Source organism: Gavialis gangeticus, unplaced genomic scaffold, assembly GCF_001723915.1.
Source record: "Gavialis gangeticus isolate Ggan-Ray unplaced genomic scaffold, GavGan_comp1, whole genome shotgun sequence".
Lineage (NCBI taxonomy): Eukaryota > Metazoa > Chordata > Crocodylia > Gavialidae > Gavialis > Gavialis gangeticus.
This window is the reverse complement of record NW_017729025.1, coordinates 15,746,081-15,760,771: the sequence shown is the minus strand read 5'-3', so window position 1 is coordinate 15,760,771 and position 14,691 is coordinate 15,746,081. Positions and strand designations below refer to the sequence as shown.

The 14,691-nt window shown below is 42.4% G+C and overlaps 1 protein-coding gene across 1 annotated transcript in view; it reads left to right on the top strand.

Annotated features, from left to right (window-relative positions):
* Nucleotides 1–14,691, top strand: part of KCNH5 (potassium voltage-gated channel subfamily H member 5) — a 287,028-nt gene that overhangs the window by 187,578 nt on the left and 84,759 nt on the right. The window lies entirely within an intron of this gene.

Here is a 14,691-nt window from a genome sequence, read left to right as displayed (position 1 = left end):
TTGGTTTTCTAACTGCCTAAAATGCAAAGGAAACATTACAAAGTGTTTTAAATATTATGGATGGATTAGATCGCAGTGAATTGGATCATAGCATTTTTATAACCTTACGTGTTACACAGTAGTTGCAACAAAGATTGGAAAATACCATGCCAAGCTCATCAGACTAGCATCTTGTGGAAATGTTTCCATTATTCTGTGGGCTGGATACCTTTTCCAGCCTGAAAGCCTTTTCCATCTTTTGATCATAAAATAGGTGTAATCCTGCAGCAGAAGCATAGAGTAGAAAGAAAGGGACTTTCATATTCTTTGATTCTTCTCCCTGCCGTGGACGAGGTGTTCCCAAATGAGCATTTCCTAGTTCCCAGTGTAGTTTTGAGAATCTCAAATGATGGGTTTTCAACTAATCTTGGAAGATTACACACAGCCTATTCTAGTTCACTGTAAGAGAGGTTTTTTGTTATAGTCAACATACATTTTTCCTCTTAGCTTTTTCCTGGTCTTGGTCTTCTATCCAGATGACCAGTAATCAATCCCTGTTGTGATTTTTCTCTGTGTTTTCATTCCTGACTTCCTTCAAAACCAAAGGAGTTTTCACAGCATATATTTTGTTGTCAGGCTGCCTTTGAAAAGCAATTCTCTCCTGTGCTGCTTACACTTGTGAAGACTTTTCATTGCGTTTCTTCTCATTCCTCAGGAAAGATTTGTACCCATTGTGCAGATAATTGGCAATGAAGTGCTGAGCTTTGGCAAGTTTTAATATCCATGGATGGCTGTTTTGCAAATATGCATCGCTACATCCTCATTTGTTTCAAATAAAAGCATTTTATTGCTCTCTTTGCGTTGGAGCATACCTCGTAATGTCATTTGTCATGATTACTATGATATATTTCAGTCAGTCCAGCATGCAGTTATTCAGCATGTAGAAGTCATTTTCGTCTTGAAATCCAAATACAAAGCAAGAGAAGGCTCTCACGCAGGCACAAAATTAGGTTATTTTTTTAAATACTACAGCAGGTTCCCATGGTGACAAACAATTGCATTGTATTGGCAACAGTCAGGGTAAAAATAAATTAATCGCAGCTAAAAAATTAACAGCTAAGGAAATGTCTTTGAGCCTAAAATATAGAAGCATCTTTGCTGGGGGCAATGCACGTTTATCATATGTGGATTGTTTATTCTTCCATTCCTAGACAAACACAGCGAGCAACTATTTATTCTTACTCATTTGTGAGCTTCTTCCGTAGAAAGTTTCTCTGAAACCCGCGTGAAATCCAGAGGGCCTAGTGATAGGTTCTTTTGCAGATACAATTACATTTTGTAGGTTATCTATATAGTCCTTTCATGCCTCCAGAAGGGTTAAGAAGCATCCAGCTTTCATGTTGGCCTCTTTGAAGACTCAGTACCCCACCCACTTATGGCAACATTCAACTTTTAGTGTCTTGATGCCCACCTTGCAGGGGGCATCTGACCCCAGTGGACTTTCCTGCCCAAGTGCAGGGGGGATGGGTCAGATGATCTGCAAGATCCCTTCCAGCACCTAAAAAACTATGAAACCTCAGTGCTGAGCTCCCACACTGACCAGGTGCTGAGCTCCCGTGCTGCACACTGCCTTAAAAGTCCAAGCTGGGTTTTGCTGGTAGTTTTGGGAATAGTTTGTCCTCAGATTTAATTCTCAACCTCCAGTGCTTATTGTTCTCTCTCTGTTTCTCAAGCCTTAAATATTTATGAATAAGAAATCTTTTCTGAATCTAAGAACATCCCTGTGTTTATTTTTAGTAGTTCAGTGAAAGCACGTGGCCTCTGGTCAATAATCTTAATGCACTTACAGGTCAGAGCCCTAACATGACAGGTAAGTTGACAAGACATAATGCATGTACTTGCACTGTAGGTGCTTTAACATGGTAATAATACATAGCTGAAGTATAAGAGGAATTTTTATAAAGAACTATTCATGCTCAAGTTACTCACCCAGTAATGAGTTAAATATAGTGTGGTTAAATGCATGGGAAAACCTAGCAGTGATTATATTTTTAACAGGATTGCACACTCATTAGATCCTTTTTTGCTGAGAGAGGTAAAAAATGAGCCTGAACACTTTCTGAATATGATCTTTTTAAGTAGTTATAAAAATATTTATACTCATAGTCTTATATATAAAGCACTTGCACTGAATTTGAGCTTCTTAGCTCTAATCAAAATGCACTTGACAGCAAATGAAAAATTAATAGGTTGCAGCTCTCATATAGGAAATAGGTCATTACACGTTAAACAGCACAGCCATTAACTTACATCCAGCTATCGTACTCTTCTAATGGCAAAATTCTGAAATGTCAATAAAGCCCAAAGATTTTCTTTCCTTGAACTCTTAGTTACTGTTTGGTTTAAGATTCTCTTTGAAAGTAATAAAATAAATTACCGTTTTTGCTAGATAATTTCTAGCAAAATGTAATGGTCCACTTGCCAAATAAAAGGCACAGGCAATACAAATACTGAATAATAATACTGAGAGCCAGTTTTACTTTGTAACCATGGGAAAATAATTCAGCACTAAAGCTATTCATTCCTAATGCCATGGCTTTAGTATGTAATAATACAGGACCGGCTGGGTCATAGCAAATAAAATAATATTGCAGTTTTGTTCAACATTCATTCAAGCAGGTTCAGTGCAGCTTAACTGTTAATAAGCTGTTAATAAGTTGTTCAGAAGACATTATAAATATTATATTTATAATAATATTATTATAAATATTATTGCTGTCCAAGATGGATTGCCCCTAAACATCTTTCCAAATGTGGTGCCAGGTTTTCATATTTATATTATGGAATTATATTAATTATATAATATATTTCTATATATACATTATATATTTATTTATATGGTCCCATGATATTTGCTTGTATAACTCCTACTACTTTTATTTTCCCTAATTCAGTCCCTGCAGTATAAGACCAGGTAACAAAACTTCTGTCTTTGACAGCTACTGAAAACTTCCACCAAATATATGGCACAACAACCACGAAATGTAGATATGATTTTCACAGAATCATAGAAAATGAGGGTTGAAAGGGACCTGAGATGGTCATCTAGTCAAACCAAACTAGCTCAAAGCAGGAACTTCCCCAGCTATATTATCCCAGCCAAGGCTTTGTCTAGCCAGGTCTTAAAAGCCTCTAAGGATGGAGATTCCACCACCTCTCAGGGTAACCTGTTCCAGTGTTTCACTACCCTCTTGGTGAATCACTTCCCTGGACCTATGCGCAACACACCTACCAATGCAGCCCAGTATGCCATTAGCCTTCTTGGCAACAAGGGTACACCACTGGCTCATATTCAGCTTATTGTCCACTATAACCACCCAGGTCCTTTTCTGCAGAGCTGCTGCCCAGCCAGTCAGCCCCCAGCTTGTACTGGTGCATGGGATTGTTCAATCCTAAGTGCAGGACTTTGCACTTGTCCTTGTTGAACCTCATGAGATTTCTTTTGGCCCAATCCTCCAAATTGTCCAGGTCACTCTGAATCCTAGCCCTACCCTCCAGCATATCTACTACTCCTCTCAGCTTGGTGTCATCTGCAAACTTGCTGAGAGTGCACTCCATCTCATTTTCTAGATTATTGATGAAGATATTGAACAAAACCAACCCCAGGACCGACCCCCTGGGGCACTCCACCTGATACTGGCTGCCAGCTAGATATTGAGCCATTGACTACTACCCTCTGAGACCACTGCTCCAGCCAGTTTTCTATCTACCTTACGGTCCATTCATCCAACCTGTACTTCCTTAGCTTGTCTGTGAAAATGTTGTAGGAGACTGTATCAAGATCCTTGCTAAAATTAAGGTATACCACATCCACTGTTCCCCCCCATCCACCAAGCCAGTCATCTCATCAAAGAAGGCAATCAGGTTGGTCAGGCATGACTTGCCCTTGGTGAATCCATGCTGACTGTCCCTAATCACCTTTTCTTTTCCAAGTCCTTAGAAATGGATTTCTTGAAGATCTGCTCTGATTTTTTCAGGGACTGAGGTGAGGCTGACCAGTCTGTAGTTCCTTGGATGCTCTTTTTTCCCTTTCTTAAATATAGGCACTATATTTTTTCTTTTCCAGTCATCTGGGACCCCTTGCAATCGGCATGAGTTTTCAAAGATGATGGCCAGTGGCTCTACAACCACATCATCAAACTCAAAAAGTCAAGTTAATATTATCTGGACAGACATTTCCCCTATTTAATCAGGACTCATTTGTCAGCAGGCTTGCACAGAGGCAGAGGGTGAACTCAAAAGCCCCCCTCACCTTGCAATGCTTGGAGAGCAAAATGCTGAAAAAGGGTCAGGAAAGAGACAAAGCTCTGGTCCCACCTCTTCTCACATTTGCCCAGAGGCCCAGGCTGATGCACCAGGGATCTGTCTGAATAGCACTTATACAGAGGCACAGGGCTGAAAGAGATCTTATGGGTCATCAAGTCCAGTGTCCTGTGCACATCCTGTAACCCCAGGAAAAATTAATCTATTTCACTGTGCTTCTGGGATGTTGCAAGAAAGGACTGAATCTGGGACCTGGGTATATTAAAATATTAGCCTCTAGTATTTGAACGAGAAGGGCTGCCTTTGTTAGTCACTACTGAAGCACACCCATAAACTTCTGTATATGCCGCAGAAGAGGACAAAACCCCACGTGGAATTACACCTCCCAGACTGCTTGTGCTGGGACTGCACAACTTATCACTGCTTCCAGCAACAGAGATGCCAGAGTCCAGCCAGAAGGGAAAATCTTCTCTCGATGCCTGTCCTTTGTGGCCTTTGACCACTGAGTGACCTCTGTATTTAATGGGACAGAACTAGTCAATGTGGCTCCAGCATAAAACCTTTCTCAGTGGGAGAATTTGAAGCTGCCATTATTTGTTAGCCCAAATAATATGGATGGTGCTGCTGCTGTTACCTCAACAACAGATTTTAGTATGTATGATGTTTCTTTATGGTAAGGGTGGCCAAAATTTGGAATGGGCTTCCAAGGGAGGTAGTGCTCTCTCCTACCTTGGGGGCCTTTAAGAGAAGGCTGGATAGGCATCTGGCTGGGGTTATCTGACCCCAGCACTCTTTCCTGCCTAGGCAGGGGGTCAGACTTGATGATCTGTTGAGGTCCTTTCCGACCCTAGCATCTATGAATCTGTTTGCTCATGCTGTTACCTGGGATCTGGCAAGGGGCAGCTGCACTCCCATTTCAGGCTGGAGTGCACCGTGGGAATCTCCAAAGCAGTCAAGAATCCCCTCTCCTTTCCCCTCTGTGCTCAGAGGCATGCCCCCTCCCCACCACCCCTTCCTCCCCTGCTCACTGCTACTGTCCCCACTGTCCTAGGGTCTGGGGAAGCTTCAGAGCTGCTCCTGCCTGTCCCTGCTGGGCTGCACAGAGGCTGGGTTCGTCCAGGACAGAGACAGAGGCAGTGGAGAGGGGGAGCTCCTTCACCCTGCCCGGTCCCCCCAGGAGCAGGCAAAGAAAGGGGGAAGCCCCCACCCGTTGCAGCTGCCGCTGTCCCAGCAAAGCCCAGCTGAATCAGGCAGAAGCAGCTCTGAAGCTTCCCCCTTCCACGGGACAGGGGAGAAAGCAGCAGTGCTGATTGTGGGAGAGGAGAGGGGAGAGGGAACATGATTGTAAGCATGGAAGGAAACGAGAGGAGATTCTTACCTGCTTCAGGGACTTCAGACAGTCTCCAGAGGCTTCAGCAGCACAGTGTGCCTGCAGTAGTGGAAGGAGGGAGAAAGGCTGGGAGTGGGGGTGCAGCCACTTCTACAGCTCAGGTTGCTACTCGTGCGCCCCCCCCCCCATTTTGCCAAATCCTGGATCCACCCCTAGATTTGGTACTGCACCCCATCAGCAGGCCATTTCATGGCTAGATTTGGTATAGGTAGAGAGGTGAGTAACAGAACTGAGAGGATTGAAACTTTTATTTCTCATTCTCATGCTCCTACACAATGGGGACAAGGATCTTTGGTCCTGTGCCATCGGTAGATGATATAATGCCCTCCTGACTGCTCTTTTCAGACCATAAGCTGGCCTCTGGGCTGAGTCCCCAGTCACCTCCTCACAACACAATATGGTGCTGTTTATCTTCACCCTTTGTTTCCAGACCTTCAGCTTTTTGTATCTTTGTTGACGAGATTGAATTGAATTTAATCCAAAGCCAATTTGTAGCAATTTTTGAGTGTCTCCAACACTTGTTATTGTTATCCAATTAAGAAATTGCCTTTGTTGCTTCTGCATTATTAAATCCATTTCAGCTCTCTGGTCACCAGTACAACTCTCACATTGTTTTTTTTCCTTTTCTTTTTTATTTTTTGTATGAAAAATAATTAGCCCCAATTCACAGATCAGTTGCTCTGAGCATTTAAAACAAACCACATAAGTGACCTTGGACTGTTTGACAGTATAACTAAATAATACCAAGCCATCCTTGTGTAAATTAAATCCTGAATACCAGCCTCTTCAATCCAGTATATTATATTTATCCTAATGCATGTGGGATTAATACCTGCTTAGTCTCTCCTCCCTTCCATTTTAGCTCTTTGTAAAATGATCTGATTTGCTGTATGAAAGTACTCAGTGATTTGCATATCAGCTATTTCTTCCATCTTTAGCAGCTAATCCAATGCCTGTTGTAATGCTTTTGGCCAGACTTGCAGAAGACCCCAATACCTGACACCTGACTTGATAAGTTTGTACAAATTCCCAGCTAATTCAGTTGGGTATCTAATGGGAGTTATAGTCTTTGGAAAAAATCTGACTGTGATTGTGTCTGCTGATCTCTTCTAAAAGCCTAGCTCTTGCTAGCCTTTTCCCAGCAGGAAGGAATTGGTTTGGGGACTAACCAGTCAAAAGTCAGAGGGTTTTTCTTATGTCAGAGTTGACTGTATAAAGCTTTACTCCGCCACCAGTAAACAAATCATTATAGCTGGTGCAGCGAGAATGTGAGAATTCAGTAAGTTGAAAGAGAATTGCAAATTGCAGCAGTCTGTAATTTATCAGCCTGGTGCCCCCTTTGTTAACACGTCTTAACAGATTTGACAATATTCACTAAGCTATCCAGCAGCCTTTTCAAACTGAAGGAGATTTAAGAAATATTTAAAACCTTTCTAGCAGACATTATTTGTACACATTCTTAATCCACAGAGTCTTTGTTTTGATTCATTTGCTCTTCCTCCAGCTCTTTCTATAATCTCTGCTCCCTGGAGAGTTCTTTGAACTATTCTAGAGGCTTATCTTAAACTGCCTGAGTATGCTGAGAAAATGCTGGGAGGGCGGGGGGGATCAGACTGAACTTCCTTGGGAATTCTTCCCTTCCAGATCTCAAATATATAGCACTGAGGCATGGATGTGTTGTACCACTTATCTGAGTGCTTTTACCACTGCTCTTACAAATCTTTGGCTGCACACCCAGACATCTTGCTTGCCTTCTAAAGAGGCAGCATGCAGGGATATTACTTTGCATCTTCTGTCCCAGGCTCCAACGTGCATTGAATCTTTCCATCTGCTGTGGTTGTATCGGGGCTTATATCCTCTGTGGACATAAGCCAGGAGAGGCCGACAAGATCAGATTTTGAGTGCTCTGTAATCACTGGTTCCGGCTGGATTTCTCACCCAGAAGATGCTCATTATCCACTATGTTACTTCTTGCCATAAGTTAAGGAAAGCTCACGTTCCAGCATCTGGGGTTCACACTGATTTAAGTCCAGTAGTCAGATGCTGATATGTTACAGATCGGTGTCTGCGTGCATGTGATGCCACCCCACACCTGTGACACAAAATGTATCACAGTCTTCACAGCCTATTCAGCTGATGAAGAGCATCCTTTAAAGTCTACTTTGCCTTCTGTTGGGTGCCCTTTATGTACCTAAGGTATCTTCCACAGCAAAAGGTCATTGAGTGTGTTCTTTTAAGATGCTCAGATCCACATGGGGTATTTGTTTGTGAACTCTGAGATCTGTGAACTCTTACATTTTTTACATAGCAACTCTTTCGGTAGCATTGGCATCTTGGCTCTGCAGTGTACATCCTCCTAGACTTGTGCTCCAAAGGTGTCAAGCAATGAAGTGCCGCAGTCAGGAACCTATGTATATGGGTCTGTTTATAGAACATGGACTCCACTAAAAACAAGTCTTGACGACTCCTCAGGAAAAATCTTTCCTCTTCGGAAATTGTCTCAGCGCTTTTTGATATGTTTCCTAAAATACAGGCAGAGTAGAAACAGCTGTCACATGGAATCTGTAATCCCTCTAGCATATAATGCTGGTAAACATCAAGAAAGTGTTCTGCTAGTCAGCTAGCTACTTTGGCTTTAGAGAATACCCTTTCCTTTGAATTACAATGCGCTGTCTCTTGCTCAGATGCACACTGCTATTTATTGGTGTTATAACATTTGCATATAGGTCAGATTAAAAATGGTGAGATCAAAGGAGATATTTTAGGGTGTGGACAAATGAACAGGTGGATGGTGACAAGCTAAGTTTGTGATTTGACACAGGAGGAATTTGCACATGGCTGCCCCAAACAAATAAGCAGCTTGTTGTCAGTTGTGAAATGGAGCATTCACGTGGAGTGGGGCATACCGCACAGCCCTACAGCAGCCCGGGGCTTGGTATCCCAGCCTCCTTGGGATCCCTGCCTCCCACCTTGTACTGTGCCACAGCAGAGAGTTCAGCATTTGAAGGAGGTGTTTGGAAGCTTCCAGGTTCAACTTCCCGGTGTCATCAGTGAAAAAACCCCATGGTTTACTTGGCAGTCTCTGTCTCGGAAGAAGACAACACCATTGTCACAGTGCAGCATGAACCACTCCTGCCTTGATCTCCTTAACCACCTGCATATCCACCAGTACTGGCTTGGGATGAGATATCAGACTTCCCCACTACCAGGAATGTATGTCTCTGCAAACTCTCATACACATCAATGCACAGTTGGAAATCAGGCTGCAGCATGGCTGGCACCAAAGGGCCAAGACAAATGGTTTCATTAGCAGTATTGAATGAGCCTGTGCCACCGGATCTTTCATGGCAATATACTGCCGTGATAGTAAGGATATTCTGGCTGCAAATGAGGATCATTTGCTCTGGGACTATTTGCAGTCTGTTGCCACAGGTTCTGGGTGCTGGAAAATAGTGAGGACAGGTGGAATGAGCTTGTGCTATAGTCATGGGATAACTACCAGTGGTGGAAGAACTTCAGGATGAGGGAGGCCATCTTCCAGGAAATCTGCACAGAGGATTTGAAAGGCAAACCCACAGCCTGATGTGCTTGACAGCCCGATGTCCATGGACAAGCAAGTGGCAGGAGTAATCTGGAAGCTGGCAACTGGACCATCCCAAGCTACATTCTCATGGGTGAATCTGGTGTGTATCCTGCCATGCACAAGACGTGTGTTGTCAGTAAGAAGGTACTGGGCCAACTTATCCTAAGACCTGCCAGTCCTCAGAATATGATCAACAGCTTTCTCCAGTGGTGTCAGAGTCAGGATGCATGTTGCCACGCTTTGCCATCTTTCCATAAGGCTTTGGCCATCTGCAACAGCTCCACATTGTTTTCCCAGGTGAAAGACAGGTTTGCCAGAACTCTTTGCAGCTTAGGGGATGTTGATACTGTTCATGCTGAGGGTCACCATCAACTAGCAATAATATGGGATGGTAGCTGGCTGAAGTGGAGAAGGGCCACATACAAACCAAACCTAAGCCTAGACTTCGTGCAGCACGTTTACTGCTGCTTTATATACTGAATTTCTTTTTAGGGTTGCATTGTGTGGCATCATGTGTTCATAGTTTGGTTTGTTTTTGTTTTTTTTGAACGGGGATTACCTCACTTTACCCAGGTTAAATCTGTGAAAAGTCAGGGGTTGGCAACCTACAGCTTGCAGCCCATGGAGCCATTTGATCCAGCCTGGGGAGCAGGGACTTTGGTGGTGGTCACTTTCCCCATCCCACTGTGGGAAGAAGCAGCAACAGCAGCTGGACCCTAGCACCCATTTGCTCACCTGCCTCTGACTGAAGTTGGGTCATTGTGGCCTTCAACCTTCAACGGTTGCCAACTGCTGGTCTAAAACCTTAGGATGCAGATGCCCAGTTCTTGCTCCGGGTGTCTTAGCTTCTGAAGGGGAAGCCATTGTCTCTTTCTTGGGTATTTCAGAAAGTTGTTCCTCAGTCTTACTGAAAAATGAACTGTTTCCACCCAAAGATCTTCTTTACTGCAGCAGATCCCTGAGTCATGTTCATGGATCTGGTGGTCTCCATGGGACACTTTCAGAAAGCTCAGTGCTTGAATATGTACACTCAGAAAGTAGCTATGCTAAACTCTAGCCAGACTCTGTAGAGTTCTGCACTTAAACTAAGAATTCATGGGTTAATATTCAAGTTATCTGACTTTTCTCTCTCTTCTTCCTCCCTAAGTATTTCCCCATTTACTTTTATTTCATAAGATGCTTTGCTAAATCCTTTAACACAAAATACATTCTTATGTTACATTATCTTTATTTTCATCCTGTGTTCTCAGTTCAAGGGGGAACAAATTGTAGAACAGAAAAAAAATGAAATATTCAGCCTGTGGCCAGATCTTGGCTCATTATTCATTTACTGTTGTCCTTGTCGAAAAGTGAATGTCTCTCTCAGTTTGTACGCGGTAATGTTTTGTTAAGAGAATCGCTTTCTAAAAGGGAGTCTCTTAGATTGTGAGTTCAGTTAATTACTGAATTCTGCGGGATTTACTCAACTGGCTTCTTCTGTGCAGTGGAATCTATCGTACCTTCTGTTAATGTGCATAATAGAGACGCTCCAATGCTACAAAAAAGAGTATGACTCAAAGCGATCAATTTTCACGCTGTATTGTTAATTCAGTGGGCTGTATTTTGAGGAAATCTGAGGATGTTTTATCCTTGATGGACTTAATTGCTTTATATTAACAACAATAAAAAAAAAGATGCAGGAATTCTGGCAATCTTTCAGGATACAGTCTTTGGCCTTCTGTTGTAATATATTATGGTAATTATAGTTCCAGTGGTATTTAGTTCACGCTCTCTCCTCTTCCCTCCCCTGCACCTTTTTTTTTTGCCTCTGAAATGAAGAAGAACAGAAGACAGGCTTTGCAAACCAAAGTCATAATGTGATTACAGCATGTACTATGAAGACAGAGTATCAAGGCTCTTGAAAGTCAAGGCTCTTGGCCTATGTTAGCCAAACCAATTACATTATTAAATGAACTATATTAGGAGCAAACTAATTCCTAACAATGGCATAAATCCAATATGGATATGGATGGTATAATTGCCATTTCTGATTCAGAAAAGGCAGAAGTTTTCAGTAAGTTTTATTGGAAAGGAGCTGGATGATGTATACATACCTAAGAATGATAAGAAAATGTTTTCTATGCCATCAGCAACCAGAAAAAAGGGCACTTGGTGCCTGAAAGCTTGCCTAGCATACATCCCAACTACATGGTTGGTCTAATAAAAGATATCGCCAAAAAGTCCTTCTTTCTTGTGTATTTGGACCATCACAGCTACAGCACTTCAACCCTAACAGTGTCCAGGGTAGAAATGAACAGCAAGTAATGAAGCTAAACATTTTTAAATTAGCTGCCATTGATAACTTGCACCCAAGAGTATTAAAAGAATTTGCTGAGTTCCCTGAGCAACTGATGTTCATTTATAATAAACATTGGAATATTAGAGAAATTTCAGAGAATTAGAAAAAAAGAAATTTGTGCTAGTATTTCAAAAGGGTATGATATGATTAATTGGACAGAGTGTCAGGTAAAATCATGCAAAGACTGAAATGGGATATGATCAGTAAAGAACTACAGGATGGTAGCATTATTAATGCAAATCAGCATGGCTGTATGCAAAATATAACTTGTCAAACAAACGTGGGGCTTTTAGTGATACCATAATGAACTTCCGTATGACATTTGACTTAGTTGGGCATGGCATTCTGATAAAACAGTGTTAAATAAAATCAGTGTAGGCCATGTTGAATTGATTAAAATCTATTTATCTGATAGATCTTAAAAGGTATATTGTTCATGGGAAATAATCTCATGTGGGTATTTCTAGCAGGATCCCAGATTATCCCAGTTGATAAAGAACTGAATTAAGAAGCCCCATCTTTTTTGCTTATTCAAGAGGAGATGACTTCATTACAGTTTACGAACTCCTATTGTGGAATATATTTTTGATAGGAGAAGGCTTTTCAGCAAAAGAAACATAACTGATAAAGTGGTGGAAGCTAAAGGCACGGATTCAGGCTAGGTAGAAATAAAACAAACATTTCCAGTAGTGAGGAAAAAGCTATTGGCGTAATGTCTATAGGGACAAGGTGGATTTTCACATAACTGGAAGGCTTTGAATCAGGACTTGGATATCTTCTGAAAAGATGCTATAGCTCAAACAAAAACTATAGGGTTGATGCTGGAATTACCGTGGGATGTTCTGTGAGCTGTATTTTATAGGAGATCAGCCACTCTGACCTTGACATCTGTGAATCTGTCGCCCTACAGGTTACTTTGCCTGTCATACTATGAAGGATAGGAGAATAAATTCTCCTTTCGGGTTTTCAGTCTTTTTGGTAGCAGAATGGTTTTGATCTATTTGAACAAGGAAAGATTTCAATATTATTAATTAAAATCCAGTTCTACATCTTGGATCCTTTAGCAATAACATCAGAACATGTGGTTTTAAAACAGAGCTCTCCCATCATTAAACAGACATTAAAATAATATCTTTATTTGCTGCATTAGCACAAATATACTTCCAAAAAATTGGTTCAGCATTGCCTGAATCTCAATCTTTCTGCTAAAATGGTTATTAATATTCTAAGCACCAGCAAAATGGTTCATAAACTAGTGACTGTTTTGCATCTGTGGAACAAACTGGCCAACTTCAGTAAGTGGAGAACTTGCTCGGTGTTGTACTGATCTTCAGTTTTCTGTATCCAAGACCTCCAGAGTGTAGTTAATTTTATGTCCATTGGACATCACTTGGATCCTATCACTCATTTTTTCTAGTAAACCTTAAAAGAGTGTTCCCAGTAAAAGGAGCTACCGTATGTGTAAGGATTTCAATACTAGAGTTATACAAATAAATCACAATGAGCAAATTTGAGAAAAGGTGCTATTTTAATGCACATTTAACAAGTCCAGTTCTTACGATTACTGAAAAATCATAACTTTTCTTTTTCTTTAGCTCTGTGCTTGGTTAACTTTTCTTTTTTCTTACTGTATTTTTTTAATCCTGAAACTCTTTTACCATCTTATTTAAACTGTAAGCTTTTTAGGGAAGGCACTGTCTTGGTGTTTATACAGCACTTGGCACTGTGGAGTTCTGATCTTGCTGAGGTGCTAGTTTAGTACATGTAAATAAATGATGATCTCTCTCAAGTTTATTGGAAACCACCTTTTCCAAGAACTAACAGGTTCAGCAGTGGCATTTTGAATAGCTCACATTTGTACAGGCTGGACAATTAGCTAGGTAATTTGCACCTTGCCAGCCATCTGTGGAAACCTGATCTAAATGTGCAAACATCAGTGATATATCTTGTGCCCCTGTCAATTCAGCAGCACAGGATCAGGGAATAGTCTTGCTTCCTTGGCTTTCTCACCACATGCTTCACTTCTCTGCTATTGCCCAGATTGTCAAAGAGGGAAGCATGGATGCCAAGGTTGCCAAGAGTGGCAGCAAACCAATGCCATATGTGATGGCTTGTTTTATATTAGGAATTGCTATAGGAAATGTTAATACCAATTATAAGGAGAGATATTAAGAAGCCACCATGGTTTTGGTGAGAGAAGTGAAGATGATCTGGTGTTTAAAGAAGGTGAGCATGGCACCAGTCATGCTCTATGTACAGTTGGACCAAAGTTGACTCTGAAACCTTTGAAACACTAGAAATAGGGGAACAACCCATTCACTCCCAGAGTTGCATTCTTATGAGCAGATATTTGGCTGGGGTGATATGACCCTGGCACCTGTTCCTGCCCAGGGCAGAGGGTTGGACCTGATGATCTGTTTAGGTCCCTTCCGACCCTAAGCACTATGATATTGATGAATGCACGGTCACATGGGTGGCAAACCGGCTCCAGGGGCGCACCCAGAGGGTGGTGGTGGACGGGTTGATGTCGACCTGGGGGGGTGTGGGCAGCAGAGTCCCCCAGGGCTCGGTCCTTGGGTCGGTGCTGTTCAACATCTTCATCAGCGACCTGGACGAGGGTGTGGAGAGCACCCTGTTCAAGTGTGCTGATGACACCAAGCTGTGGGGTAAAGTGACTACACCGGCAGGCAGGGACCGCATCCAGGCAGACCTGGATAGGTTAGAGAAGTGGGCCGATCTGAACAGGATGCGGTTCAACGAGGACAAGTGCAGGGTGCTACACCTGGGGAGAGGGAACCAGCATTATGCTTATAGGTTAGGGGCTGACCCTCTCAGCAGCACAGAGGCAGAGAGGGATCTTGGAGTCAGGATTGACTCCAGGATGAATATGAGTCGCCAATGCGACGAAGCAATAGGCAGAGCCAACCGTGCCCTGTCATGCATCAACAGGGGCATCACTAACAGGTCCAGGAAGGTGATCCTCCCCTTCTGTGCGGTGCTGGTCAGGCCGCAGCTGGAGTGCTGTGTCCAGTTCTGGGCGCCGCACTTCAGGAGGGACGTGGAGAACCTGGAGAGGGT